Source organism: Anser anser (assembly GCF_964211835.1).
Source record: "Anser anser genome assembly, chromosome: 5".
Taxonomy (NCBI): Eukaryota; Metazoa; Chordata; class Aves; order Anseriformes; family Anatidae; genus Anser; species Anser anser.
Genome location: NC_139725.1, coordinates 18,019,292 through 18,033,365, shown reverse-complemented (window position 1 = coordinate 18,033,365; position 14,074 = coordinate 18,019,292). Strand labels below are relative to the sequence as shown.

Sequence of the window (14,074 nt, the reverse complement as noted above, 5' to 3'; positions counted from 1 at the left end):
GTTACAGCTTAAAGGAGCAAGGCATTTCTACGTGGATGTAGTTTATTCAGTATATAGAGCTGGGAGGCACAAAAAAAAAAACCAAAAACAACAACAACAAAAACACCATCATTTGACACCCAAGTCTACTTGAGCATTCTTTTGGTTACCCCTTGGCTTACTTTCTTTATGTTTGCTTTCTCCTAGGGGACAGTGCCACCACAACTTGCATCACTACAAAAAAAAGAATGCAAGAGTCCAGAAGAAACTGAAACACGAAGTATACCATTTCTCCTATTTTCTCCCTTTATTAGAGCAGCATCACTGTTTTGCTTCATTGCTTCTGTGCACCAGACTAACAGCTTCCAAGATTTTTCCGCAAGAGAATCCAAACCCAGCACAGTACTCTGGATGCTTTTTCCAGTGCGCACACATTCCCCCAGCTGACTTCTTTCATTTCCAAGTTATTGTACCATTAGAATGACAACATGAGATTTATTAGATCGTAGATATATCTTAAATAACCCAGAGAGGCGCTGACATTCCCTGCTCTCAATGGGGCCTATGCAAACCCCTCTCTCCTGCTGGAAGGGCAAGCTGAGATCAGATTGATGTCGAGTTTTTCAGCAGGGGATGATTAAAAATAAAAATCTGGGGGAGGGTAGATATTTTGAAGAAAAACTTCTCTATTCTCAAAAGAAAAGGGAAACTATTTTGAAGTAGCATTATAAACCATACGGCTGTGCTGAACCAGAGGTTATAGTGGGAAAAGACTTAGTAGGCTGTAAAGGCAACAGTAGGCTTAGTACATAGCTCATGGGACACAGCAGCAGAAATATTGAATTTAGTCCAGTCTGCCACTAAATCATGTGACTAAGGCATTTCCCTCAGTTTTCTCATCTGTTAAACAGTTAACAATACTGCTTCCCACTTACGAGGCCTCAGAGATGCCTGGAAAATGCTCTGAGAGGCAGAGGAAGGAAGCAGTATGGCAGACAAAAGCTCTCAGATCAGTCTTCACAGAGGCGAGATCCTATTGTTGTGAGCACTGAATGCATGACCCACTGAGACGAAAGGCCAAGTGCTAGTTCACTGCTTTATATAAAGCACAGTACTATACATCAGCCTCATTGCAAGGCTATTTCATAACTGTTTTTCCCCCCAAAAGCCTTCTTAGAAAAAATAACCCAAACAGCAAGAAGAGCTTCAGCAAACAGATATAGTTAGCAGCTTTCTCGATGGAAGCATTAGACTGAAAAGCAATCAGTTTATTGTCTCTTCGCTACAAGGTGGGTATGGCTGGAATTGCAGATTTCTGGTGTTCACAACTGGGACCCGAACTGCTAGCCCTGGGGACCACGGGGACGAGTAGGGGAACAGCCCAGAGGCCTTCTGTCCAAACCCACGTGTGGTACAGGGGCTGGACCTCTGCACTCGTGGTACCTTTTATGTCCTGATGAAAGTGCAAGCTTTTCATACTGATAGAAAACATTTCCAAAACCAATTATTTGACAAAGAAGCCATTTTACAAAGAGTTACGAGATAAGGCCAAAACCTCTCTGTGCTCTCCGGCCTTTAGAAGGCTGCCAGGAGATGAAAGGCAAGCCTGGGCATGCAGTGGAGCAGCAAACCACTCCTAACGTCACCAGATCCACACATCGGAAGTTCTCCTCATTGCCAGAGTGCGACTGGAGGGCAATAAATCAGTTGTGGTTAGACTAAAAGACACAGCTTCGCCAGCCACCTTCACTTGGTGCTTTATGCAAAGCTTCCCTTAGTTTGAAGCTTTGAGCCTTGCAGATCATCAGCAGATGAGCACGGGGCTGGGTTTGCCACAGGTAAGCTACAGAAGGATGTTGTTCCAGACACGGGAACGGGACGCTAGACTTCCCTGATTATATCCTCAGTGGGGTCTTCTGTTCAGAGGGATTTTGAAGGAGACATTTTACTCCTTGCCTCCTTTCTCCACCTATGAACAGGGGAGTAATATGGACATTTTTATTAAATGTTCAGATTTTTAAAGGCATCTAGTATGGAAGGATATACTGTACATTTCTGCAGCACAACTTCCGACCAAGGACTTTTCCTGTTTCATATTTATACTGCTTTTGAACAGCGGATGAGTCAGGTTAAATAGGGAAAGGAAAACGAGTACCCTGGAAGGAGGGCCACAGTGGATTAAGTAAGAGTCCCAGAGCGTCCCGCAGGAGAGCAGGTTCCTGCGGGTACGCAGACGGCAGAGGCCCCAGAGAGGATCGTTTACCATAATTCTGCAGTGAGTAATGAATCCACGTGGCTTCCAGCCGGGAGCATGTGATCCATTTAGCTTCTTAGCAGAGGAAAAGGCCTTTCCCCACCACATCCTGACGGGACTGCACCAACAGATACTCAGACAGCTGAGCCACGCGCAGGTGCTCCACTGTCCCCTCTTGTATGGAGCCCATCCATACCGAAACTGCACAGTGCCACTCACTTATCATTCTACCTGTTCTTGACCTAGGTTGTCACCTTTAGATGAAAGTTGCTTCTTTCCTTGCAGCTCTCCACATTCCCTGCTTGGTCCTGAGCAACTTCAGCCACTGGCAATGACATCACCCCAGCTGGGACCCGGGGATCCGGCCCCGTGGGGGTCTCTGGCACAGCGAGTCTGAACCGCATCCAAGTTTGTGACAGGCAGAGCCATCCTTTCTCAAATAATAGCCAAAATATAATGGATTGTTTCGTCATGTAAGAGAGTCAGATTTTTATTTTATTTTTATTCCAAACCCATTCCTTCCAAAAATAAAAGGCAAATAAATGGTCAGTTCAGCCTCTCTGCTGCCTTTCACAAGGCCATGACTAAGGGCTGGCAGGCTCGCAGCCAGACTGTGAAATGGATGAATTTCCCCTCCCCGCTCTTTTAAAAAGCACAATATCTTGGCTCACCCTAACGCCTCTAATCTCTTTTCAACATTCATACATTCTCCCATCCAGCTAGAAAGCACATGCTGCTGTTGCATAGCCTTTAAAAAAAAAAAAAACATTCCTTGTTCATTTTGTTATTCAACATCTTCTGTTTGATCCTGCACGATGGAAGCAGAGTGATTTTGGAATGCCCATAAATCACACCACATAAAATAGTCTGAAATAAATTTTTCTTATTATTAATTTGTTTTACAGCATATCATTGCAACCAGCTTAGCCTGCCACGTATAAAGGCTGGATTGCTATCTGTAAAAGAATAAAAAAAAAGAAAAAAAAAAAAAACATGAACATGAACTAGCTGTAGCACATACCACTGGAAGCAGGGGGTGAGCGAATGGCAAGGAGACAGTCCTTGCTGTCGTTTTCACATTTGTAGTGCTCCAAAATATTAGTAACATTTTAAAGATTGGGTGCTATGTCAAATTTTGAAAAAAAAAAATCAGAGCCATTTACAAAATTGTAACACTGACCTTCTGCAGCTTCACACAATTACTGGTTACTCTGTCATAGCAAACATTTAGCAGAATAGAAGAGATGTTAAACTTCCTCTGTTTGGCACAAGGAATGCCAGTCTCTCTTTTCCTGATGCTTGACTTTGGAGGCTTTGCTTTTAACCTGTCACTTTCTCAAGATATCATACAGAGGCAGTGCAAGTGTCACAGCAATATATTCCACTTGATACCACTCTCAACTCAAAGCAATTTTACATCTAGGTTCACTGGACCATCTCCTGCTACCTACTGGCCAAAGAAAGCCAAATCGTGTTCTCACAGTGTCACCAACTAAGCCGTATGGGGCTGCCTCAGACCTACTTATACAGAAACTGGAAGTGAAAAGTGTCTTGGAGATCTTGCTACATCTTCTGAAAAACAAATGTCAAGATGAGAGTGGTTCTCTACAAGTTCCTTAAGGCAACAAAAGCCTACCTGGGAGTCTGTTGGTAATACCAAATTAGAGGGCTAAAATAAAGTGATAAAGTTACAGAAGAATTGGAAAACAAACAAACAACAACAAAAAAAAAACAGCATCCTATTGAAAAAATGCTTGCTTTGTTTCGCTACACAGATTCTATCAAGCTGAAGCCTCATGGAAAGGGGAGGGAAAGTGTTATTTCACACTCTTAATTCTTTTCCAGTTCTTGTGGTTTACCAGTTACATTTTTCTGCTAAACACTTAGCTTCTCTGCTCTTCTGCTTGGAGACAGAGCCTTGCAACAGTAAAATGGTCTAAATGGTTACACAGAGTTTCATTTTGAATAATAAAGCGGTAACATTTCAATGGGAGTTCGCATTAGGCCAATAGCAAGGGCAGTGTATCGGTACTTGAGTCCTGCCACGCAGTCCATTGCCAGAGCTCTAGGTCTGGATCTCTGAGTGCCAGCTCTCAGGTTGAAGAGGCAGACAACGACCCATCCCGGGCATGCTGCTCACTCCTTTGAGGCATCCTTCTGCTCACCGAGGGTTTGGTTTGGCTTCTTTACATTTGACACTCAATACAAAAATCAGATGCAGAGGTAGGCCAGCAGGTGCAAGACCCTTGGACATTTGACAAACGACACCGGCTGTACCCAGAGTCCCTCCAGTAACAGACTTGCAGTCCGTGGCCAGGTGACTTGTGCCCGTGGCACCAACTCCATTCTCCCAGGGCTACGGCTGCAGCTTAAAGTTGCCCTAAATGACAGCCAGCTGGCTCACTGAAGATAAGGAGCAGGATCCCGTCTGGCAAGTGGGCAATATACACAAACTCAAGCCCCAAGATAACAGGACATGGCAGGCAATATTTAATTTCTGTGAGAAACCACACTTCCCTGCTGCACAGGAATGACTGGGGACAAAAGAGCAGCACGGGCTGTTTAGACAGACAGACTGTATCACCAGCTCCCCGTCAGCCTGCGTAGCGCTGCCGTGCCAGCCAAACGACCACGTGTTTGCTTTTGCAGCATGGGCAGCAGGGACAGCAACTTTTGCACAAGTTTCATAGACAAGATTGCAGTGAGGTAGAGAACGCTCTCAAAGCTTGTATTAATAACAGGGTTCGTGTTATCAGCTGAGGGAGAGAGGGAGCAGAGAGGGGATACAGAGTAATCAGATCCCAGCTTAGGCAGGAAAGAGAAGGCTGTACTCTGTGTGTGTACACACACGAAGGACGAGGGGAAGGAAAGCCAGAAAACCTTGTCGTAGTTGACCACACTTGCTTTCCACAACTGAGGTTTGCAGCCACTCTTTTCACTACAAAAGAAACAAAATAAATATAAGCAAAGTAGAGGATTTGTGTGAGCTCTGTGGGCGTGGGAGCAGGACACATGACATCAGCCAGTATCACAGCAAGCCTGTGAATCATCTGGTAACCAAATGAGAAGTTCCTGCCCAAACAATACACGCAGTGTGAGACTGCAGGTCTTGCAGGCAAGAGCTCTGAGCTCACAGATCGAGAACTAGAAAAAGCCCGCAGTTCTGGCAGAATGGAAGCCCCTAACAGCCACATTTAACAACAGAATATGAAGGACACCCTGGGCTCTGCAGGGGTTGCATTTTATCTAACCCTGAGAACCAGAAGAACCTCAAATCTACAGAGAAATCTTTTGCTCCTGTTTCACCCCACAACCTCTCTGCTGAAAACTGGCCCCAGAAATTACACATAATAAATCAAAAAGATTTAAAGATCTTCCTAGACACTTTCGAGTGCCACCAAAGAGTTATTTATTATGTTAAGTAAAACCCCAAACGCCCTACTTAGGAACCTGGGAATCCAGCTCCAACCCAGATCTGGCCAACCAGGAGCAACTCAGGAGCAAGACAAAGGCCTGGATGTCACCTCAAAACAATCCCACAACTCAGGGAACAAAAAGGTAGTAACACTCAACAAAATACAAGGAATATGCAAACTTAAACAGCAAATGCCAGAGCAGAAGATTAAAATAAATCACAGCTGAAGCAAATCTAGTGAAAACCACAACTATAATAAAAAACAGACAGAAAAAACACAACATAGCTGGGTCACCAGCTATGAGTTTTTTCTACAGCGTTTATTTTTCTCTGATAATGTTTCCAGTAAGTCCCAGAAAAATATATCTCATTGTGAAACCTATAAGAACAGTCCTGAGTTACAGGAATGTATACATGCACAGATGCATGAGAAACTGAAGGGGATTTTAGGAAACAACACAGTCTATGATTTCTACAAACCAGCATAGTTGCAGTCCTCTCTGAAATAACATCTGTAGGCACTGAGGGGAGGCAGAAAGGAAATACGCTCCTTAAAAACATGCTCCACTTCTTTTTTACAAGCAAAACCACATACATACTCCACCACTGTTAGCCCATACTATAAGGCTAGTGTGATCAGCAGCCCCTGGGGCTCTCTTATTTGAGCATTCAGGAGTCACGAGAGACCTGCAGGAAAGGCCATGTCCAGAAGCTACAAAAGCAAACAAATCCCAAATTGTTATGCTCTTTACAGCAGTCCTGTGAGATGTTGCAGCACAAGCTACCACAATTCTGCAGTACAAACACTGGGAAAATCAAGGGATACACACCTGCCAGGGGCACACCTGGAGAAAAAGCAAGACTAATTTCTACTAACAACAATTAGTTGAGTTGTTTTATCCAAACAAGCAGCTGGAATTCTGCTTTTCTGTGTATGCAGCTCCCCCTTCTCCTCTCCTTTAGCCATCTCCATCCTCCTTCTTTAATCATTTCCTCTTCTGTGGTTGTTGCAGCTGAGTGCCAGAGCTCATCTGACACTGAAAGCTGTTTGGAAGAGAAAACACAGTGCCTTGCACTGCAGGTCTTGATATATAGCAAGTGTCCTGAAGTGAGCTTTGGGTTTGGTGGAGAGCTTGTGCTGGGCTGGTCCTGCCTTCTACGCGTCCCAGTTCATGTTTTAGCCACGTGCTGCCAGGCTTAGCTAAGCCACGAATAGCACCTTCTCCACTGTGACAACAGAGCACACTGCGCTATTAAACTTTCTGCCTGAACTATCCAAAATGGAACCACGGACATAGTTAAGCAGTGTATTAGTTGCACGGAATCGGCATATTTAAGACAGCCCGCTGCAACAACAGGACTACCCCGACAGCAATCCCAAGAAATGACGACTCATATTTAACACAGGAATGAAAGACCTGTTTCTCCTCTTGCATACACTAGGGTGCCGTGATGCCTCTGCCTTATACAACTTGAGTACCAACATCAGGATGCGCAAAAAGAGACTGAGAGACTATTCTGGCACTTGAAAGGCTTTGCAGAAAAGCACAGGCAGAAGTTACGTTATGTAGTATACCTTCCACTATGCAAGCATGCTTTAGCAGCCTCCAGATATCTTACCTTAGAGAAGGAAGAATACTAATGAACAGTGCAGTTTGGTAATTGACTCTGGGCAGAAAAATAAGGGTAAGCTGAAGATGCACTTTTCTTGACCCTAAAAACCAGACAATCCCCCCAAGTTGCTGTTAAATGGGGCAGGGGAAGGCATACAGATACACCTACCCATCTCTCATGCATTGGGCGTTCAGCCAGCACCACACTTGCAGGCCAGCCAGTGGCAGATTAACACACCAGACTTGCTTTTGATGGCTTATATTCCTTTCTGCCTTACTTACATGTCACAACACAGGAAAACCCTGGTGAACCAAGTAAATTTCCCAGTAAACCATTTGCTCCTCTTGAAGAGACCGAGAGTCTGGGTTGTATTGGCAGGAGGAAATGGTGAGAGGCTTGCAAAGTAAGCCTTGCATAACCTCGGTGACATCAAAGGCTTGCCAGGGTTTTAAATCAGATCAAAATTTGACTATGCAGCATATGCACTAGAACCAAGCAAAACTAAGATATCCTTAGAAGCAACTTATGATTCATACTCAAACATTAACCAAGAACTTTTCTTTACAATTCCTGTCTTTATTTTCGTAGAGGAGAGCAGTTTAAGGTAAGATTATTTCTATTTACTATATCAATTTATAGGCCTTCCAAAGAAACTGCTTAAAACGTCTGAGCCCATGCAGAGAACACCAGAATAGTACACATCTGACTGAATTTCAGCGAAGCATTTCTGCAGAGAATTAAGAATAGATAAGAAGGGCACAAGGAAAGAGGATAAAGTGTGATCAGCAGAGGGGGAAAAACCCAACCTATTACTTGCTAGGTTTTTTGAGAGGCAAATAACTGACCTGAATGAAAGCACAAATACCTGCTTACTGCATTACATTTTGCATCATGAATGATACAGACACCTCCCCTCTGTATTGAAAATAAAACTCTCACTTGAGCTTTCATGGTTACTGTGCATCCAGAGAGTCTCAAGATTAAATGACATCCTTAGGTTACAACTGGGAAACATGCACAGTTTTGTAGCTCATAAGTAAAAGTTTTATATTTTAGCTGTTTCCCAATTCAAGAAAAGCTTGGGTTGTATCTAGAAGACATTCACTGTCTGCAGAGGGACAGGTCAAAGCAAGGAGAGATCACACTCTTGAGAGCCCACCTAATTCAAACATCACGATAGCCCCCAGGCTCCAAATTCACAGTTTAGGGACAAAGCTCCCACGTAGAAGGTATGTCACTTTGCTGCTCACGTGCAGGAACCACACCACACCAGCAGACTGCGTCTCACCACCAGCTACATGCACTGGAACCTGGCATGAACTTGTAGCTGAGAGGCACATCCAGTGCCAGCAGGAATAAGAGCACTGTCCCCTGCTTTTCCAGTCTATACACCTAGGGTGAACCTGCAGAGGAGCCCCTAACTCCCTGCCATCACTCCAGCCAAAGGACAGGTGGCATGCCACAACTGCACCATTCACTTCTTGCTGACACCAAAATTACCTCAGCCAGGCTGTACTAAGCATGCACTGAAAATAAATGTGCACTATATGCGTAAAGACATATTATTGTGAAACAGAGGTATATGTACTTCACAGTAGCAGAAGCGACTGACTGCCTAAGCTTAGGATTACATGTATTGTTTAGTTAGGGTCATGTTTTGCACAGACAAGAGTTCATAAATGCCTTTGTTCCTTAGTCAGCTAGGTAAGACAAATTTATTCAGATGGAACAGATATATGAACAGCAACAAGGATTAATTACCACTTAATTAATTAATGGAAGAGTCTGGATGAAATGATAAACCAGTGGAAAGATTAAAACCATTTGAACTAGATCCCTAGTAAATAGATCCATTCATTACCATTAACACATGCAGACAGCATTACTCTCTCTCTCTGCCATATAAAGTTGTACTTAATTATGCAGTACAGCCATTGACACCTGAGATCTGTTCAATATCAGCTATACTCTTACAAGACCAGACTCTTTGAGAAGAGAGAACTTTGTGGATATCTGACACTGTCTCAACATCTGCTACCTTGGCATAGTATCTGCTTAACATAGCAACAACCTCACATGGCAAGTTACAGATGCAGAAAATAAACGGGGTGGTGGTGGTGGTATACTTAATGTCAAAGGCATGAACTTCATATTTTATCACATCCATTTTATGCATAAATACAATGGGGCACAAGAAGCTCACTGACTCTTGGTAAACCATTTACCATGCTCTACTCTCAACACAAGCTTCCTTTTTGGACTACAAAGTGCTGGAGGTTGTCAGACCAATGTGAATAGGCTATGCTGCATGTCACTGACAAAGCACACTTTCTCTCTTCAGTGGAAGATAAAACTTTCACCTCACAGAGTCCAAGAAAGGAATAATGAAAGGGCTACGAGATTAAATCAACCCAAATTGATAATGAACTCCAGGTTTGTTTTGAATTGAGCTCACTATTCAGTTGTGTCCTTTGCACCGAGTGACTCAGGGGATTGGTTTGGAATCAGGAATGTTTTGAATTGCTATGTTCTGGATTTCATTACTCCCCTCTGGGCAAGTCGATGCATTTGAGAGCCTGAAACTTCATTTGCAGAAATTCTGCTATAGCTGGAAAAGCAGGAATTAAAGCAACCCGGAGAGAATATGTGCTGATACCTCTGAGTCAGCATTCAAATTCCTGTTTCATTTCAACATTTACCAAGTCTGGAATGGGGAGGGTGGTGGGAAGGGGCAGCAAGAGGGAAAGAGGCTTTCCTTACAGTACCAGCAGCACACAACCACGTGTGTGGTACGGGAAACTGTCTTGGTTCTCTGCTTTTCACAAACTTCCCCCCCACGCACGCACACATGAAGAAGCTCATTGTATAATACTTACAATTCTATTCCTGTTCCTGGTTTACTCTGTTTCTCACCTTCCTACCAGCTGGTGGCTGTTACTGCTATCTCATCTGGAACCAGGGAGAGGTTCCCTTTTGACAGGAGACTTGTTGCTGCAAGTCTATATTTAACATTCTTTCTAACTGGTTCATTTACCAACACAAGATAATTAGCTTCCAGAAACAACTGGTGTAGCTCAAAGAACTCACTCACCGAGATTGTAACCAAAGTTTTCTTCTCTTTTTTTTTAAGCCAGAAGTAAGGAAAGAAAAAAAAAAAAGAAAATAGAAAAAGAACAGAGCATATGTTCAAAACAAAACTTGAACCAAAGCCTCAGCCAGCTCCTGTGCAGTACTGAAACCCAGGTGATAACAACGTATAATGAAGGAATGCACAGAAACACAAAGCTAAATACTGCAGTACAAGTGGACCTCAATTTTGATTGCAATTATCTGAAAGATATATTTTTCTACTCCTTATAGCCATTGTTTCTCATCTCTCACTGCCAACAACAGTCATAGAGCTGTTATAGGCAACTCAAATATGAGACCAAAAAATAATGGGGATACTGCCTTGGCACATACTGTACGTTAAAGTAATTTGATTTAAAAGACTACATTACAACTCTTACTTCCACACCAACCCATCTTCCCATGAAGCAGCCAGAAGACAGCACTTAGATCACAACTTTATGCTTCTTAAGGAGTTGAAATAAATAGTCACACGTATGCCATATTTAAGACAGAAAAAAAAGAAATACCTGTTTTGGGAGGGGTGGGGATAGAAAGAATATTCTCAGATGTTCAAAGGCAGAGGTGGGAAAATAAGATGGTGAGGTGGCCCCCAGGGAGCGGTTTGCACAGTAAAAGACTGAAGCACTAAAATAAAACAGTTGACAGAGATCACCATCAGTGACACTTCAATGAAGGCATTTCAAAAAGTACAAGCAAGAATAGCCCTTGTCTGGTTACAGCAGGCAAGTGCTGGTTGTTGATAGACAGTAGTAGTTTGACTCTGAAGACAAAAGCGATGATGATATTGGAGCTAAAAGAAAAAAAAAAAAAACTAAAGAGGAAAAAGACCTTGGTCCTGGTTTTAGTTCTGTCACATGCCTTCTCCAACACCTCAGACACAGTTTTAACTCCCACCCTATCACTAATTGCTGACTTTTCAGAACTTCTTATGTACAGCATCTCACACTGAAAGCAGTAAATGGCTGTTATGAATCAAGAAATTCAAGATCTAACTTTGTCTGTCCCTTCATGATTTCATTTGTAAAGTAGGGGCAATAAACACCTTACTACTACAAAGCATTGAAATGCTTTGAGATCCTCCCTCATAATGAAAACACTAGGAAAACTACAGTTACTGTGATCTGCTATACAATCACTATATGGATGACACAATCTTGCTGTCTCAGACCATTCATTTTAATTTTTTTGCTTTACAACTGAAGTAGCTGATGACTAGCTTAGAGAATGTAGAAATGCTACCGTACTCCTTGGAGTATTCCCTCCTGCATCTCTTTCCCCACGCCCAGACATATGTTAGTAGTTAGAAGCAGCTTGCTGGAGCTTAAAGTTTGACTGAAGGGGAAAACAAGAAAAATTTGCATTCAAAACACAGCAGAATTCCTAAAAAGACACCACCACTGCCACCCCTGCCTCTTCTCTCTGCCTACTTGCTGCCTCTATATAAGGTTTCTAGTTGAGGCCAGGGGATCTCTAACCAACTAAAGCAGTAAGTAATTGAAATGTCTCCTACTATATATGCACCTGTGCTTGAGTAAAAATAAAGGTTAAATAATGAAAGAACCCAGATTTTGCTGAAGGACAGACACACAGAGTGCACTTATAAGGATGAGAAAAAGCTCTCAGCTTTAATGATGATGGTATCACCACCATTAATTATTTTAGCATTTCCTGCCCTTACTGCCATAGGGGGAGCCTCACAGAAAGGCTGAGCCCTGCCCGTGAAGCTGTGTGGTCCTCCCTTACAGAAGTTCAGAGAAGGAGCAGGGGACAATGTGCAGGACTAATAAGTGGGAAGTAAGATCGGTAGCACCTCCTGTCAGGAATCCCTGAAAGGGAACAAAGAAGTTTTTCTGCTTTATGATTTCTCTTATGCCAGAGAAATGAAGTGTGGAAGGTAAAGAAAGAGGTAAAGGAAAGAGCCGCTGACCTCTCTGGGCCAAGACCAGGAACATGCAGTGATCAGGAACCAAAAGAGAAGAGTTTGACTGGTGGTGAATATGCCAACAGGGCAGGGAATACCATCTGCAGAGTGCTAATTCCAGTCGTCATCACTGTGACAAAAAACAGTGCTTGCTAACATCAAACAGGCAACCATATAATTTGGTATGTATGACTTTAGAGCTGTAAGATGGTGAGGACCACAAGAACAGACACCAAATCGGTGCCTACTGTAAGACGGACTCATATCTCATTCACTTCCTCAGAAGCATGTCTGTTACACAAACTCCCAGAAACACTGGCATAATGCCCGAAGAGCACTTATTCAGCCAATTCAGTTAGCGTTATCATTAAGTCACAATACATCTAATGAATGGAGCAGACACATTACTACTTCTTATCACAGCGTTTCTCTTTGGAGCAGTGTTACTGATGGGATGCAGAGAGTGCATTCTGATGTGTGAGTGGCAGCGAGAGGATAAGGAAAGCTAGAACAGCCTGACAAGTCAGCTACTCTTCCCGAGTGCCGGAGCTGTTCCTGGAAATAGAGTTTTCATGGTGGCTTTAATTTTCACGGCATCTACACCACACTTCCTCCTTGTAAGAAGCAAGTTTTAAGTGGAGAGCTCAATAAAAGCAAAATATTACAGCATTTCAAATTCTCACATCGTTTTTCATATTTGGTTGCGTGGCAGCACACATCTCAATAAAAACGCTGCCTGCGTGAGGGTGGCAAGTGTTCAAGTACTGGCATTGCCCAGCACAGGAACAGCAGGGATTCTTTGATTTTCAGCAACTCTAACAATTTCACTGTTTTAATTCCACTGGGATTGTTTCATAAAATCTAGTTATCTCCAATTTAATGTCCCAAAACAGAAGCATCTTGAAAAAAAGATGACATGAAAACGTCAACACTTCACACCGTCTTCACTCAGGATTTCAGCCCTCTCTGTAGACCCTACTTCTGAGATGCCCTAAAGCTCTATGGGATGGACTTCGTGCATGTCATAAAAACAACGTGCTGCTAAACAGAAATCATGGACTTAGAGGTTAAGAGTTGCTCTGCTATGGCCGAAGCTTGGCACAGCAAAACGCTGTAGACAAGGAATGAAACGATGACAGGGGAAAGGAATGGAACTGGACTTTCTTGCTATCACTGTATTACAGGTGGGGAACAAAATCCTGCAGGGTTCACCAAGGTAGGTAATGAAGCTTGGCAGAAGCATTATTTATGTGACCTCACATATGCCTATAATCACAGATGTAACAAGAAGAGTCCATGAACTCTTATGTGTGACGACAACTGAAGAGGAACACTGTACTTCAAAAGTCATCTTTGCCTAAGTATTTTAGAGATTTCTTCTGAAGAGCAGGGAGGCTTTAAGCACATGGCTGGGGGCCACCCATGCAGGGTGGGCACCCATGGGACTGACAGACGACAAACAGGCAGCAAACTTTCTCTCCACTTCGTTCAGGAGTGTGTAAGAGGCCTGCTGGTTTAGCAAAGCAGCAGCTTGTCAACAAGCTATACAACACACATGCTTCACAGGATTTTGCCTTCAAGTCCTAGCTTCAGTCATTCTTCAGAAAAATAAGTGCTCCTAGTTAAGGGAATAATGTAGGTATTTCCCATCCAATATGATTAGGGCTTCATAACTATAATTTCTCACATGTGGTTTCTGAATGTACTGGTTTGTTTACAAAAGACATTTGATCCAATTCTCTGATCAAACCCAGTGCCT

General features: G+C 43.1%; 2 protein-coding genes across 2 annotated transcripts in view; one reads left to right on the top strand and one right to left on the bottom strand.

Annotated features, from left to right (window-relative positions):
- NAT10 (N-acetyltransferase 10) overlaps positions 1 to 2,782 on the top strand; it is a 103,225-nt gene extending 100,443 nt beyond the window's left edge. Inside the window, exon 30 of the transcript XR_014585123.1 lies at positions 187 to 2,782. The gene's annotated coding sequence lies outside the window, so the exon portion shown is untranslated. The remainder of the gene's footprint in view (positions 1 to 186) is intronic.
- The window catches only part of ABTB2 (ankyrin repeat and BTB domain containing 2), a 141,495-nt gene that overhangs the window by 71,371 nt on the left and 56,050 nt on the right, over positions 1 to 14,074 (bottom strand). The gene's annotated exons all lie outside the window — the stretch shown is intronic.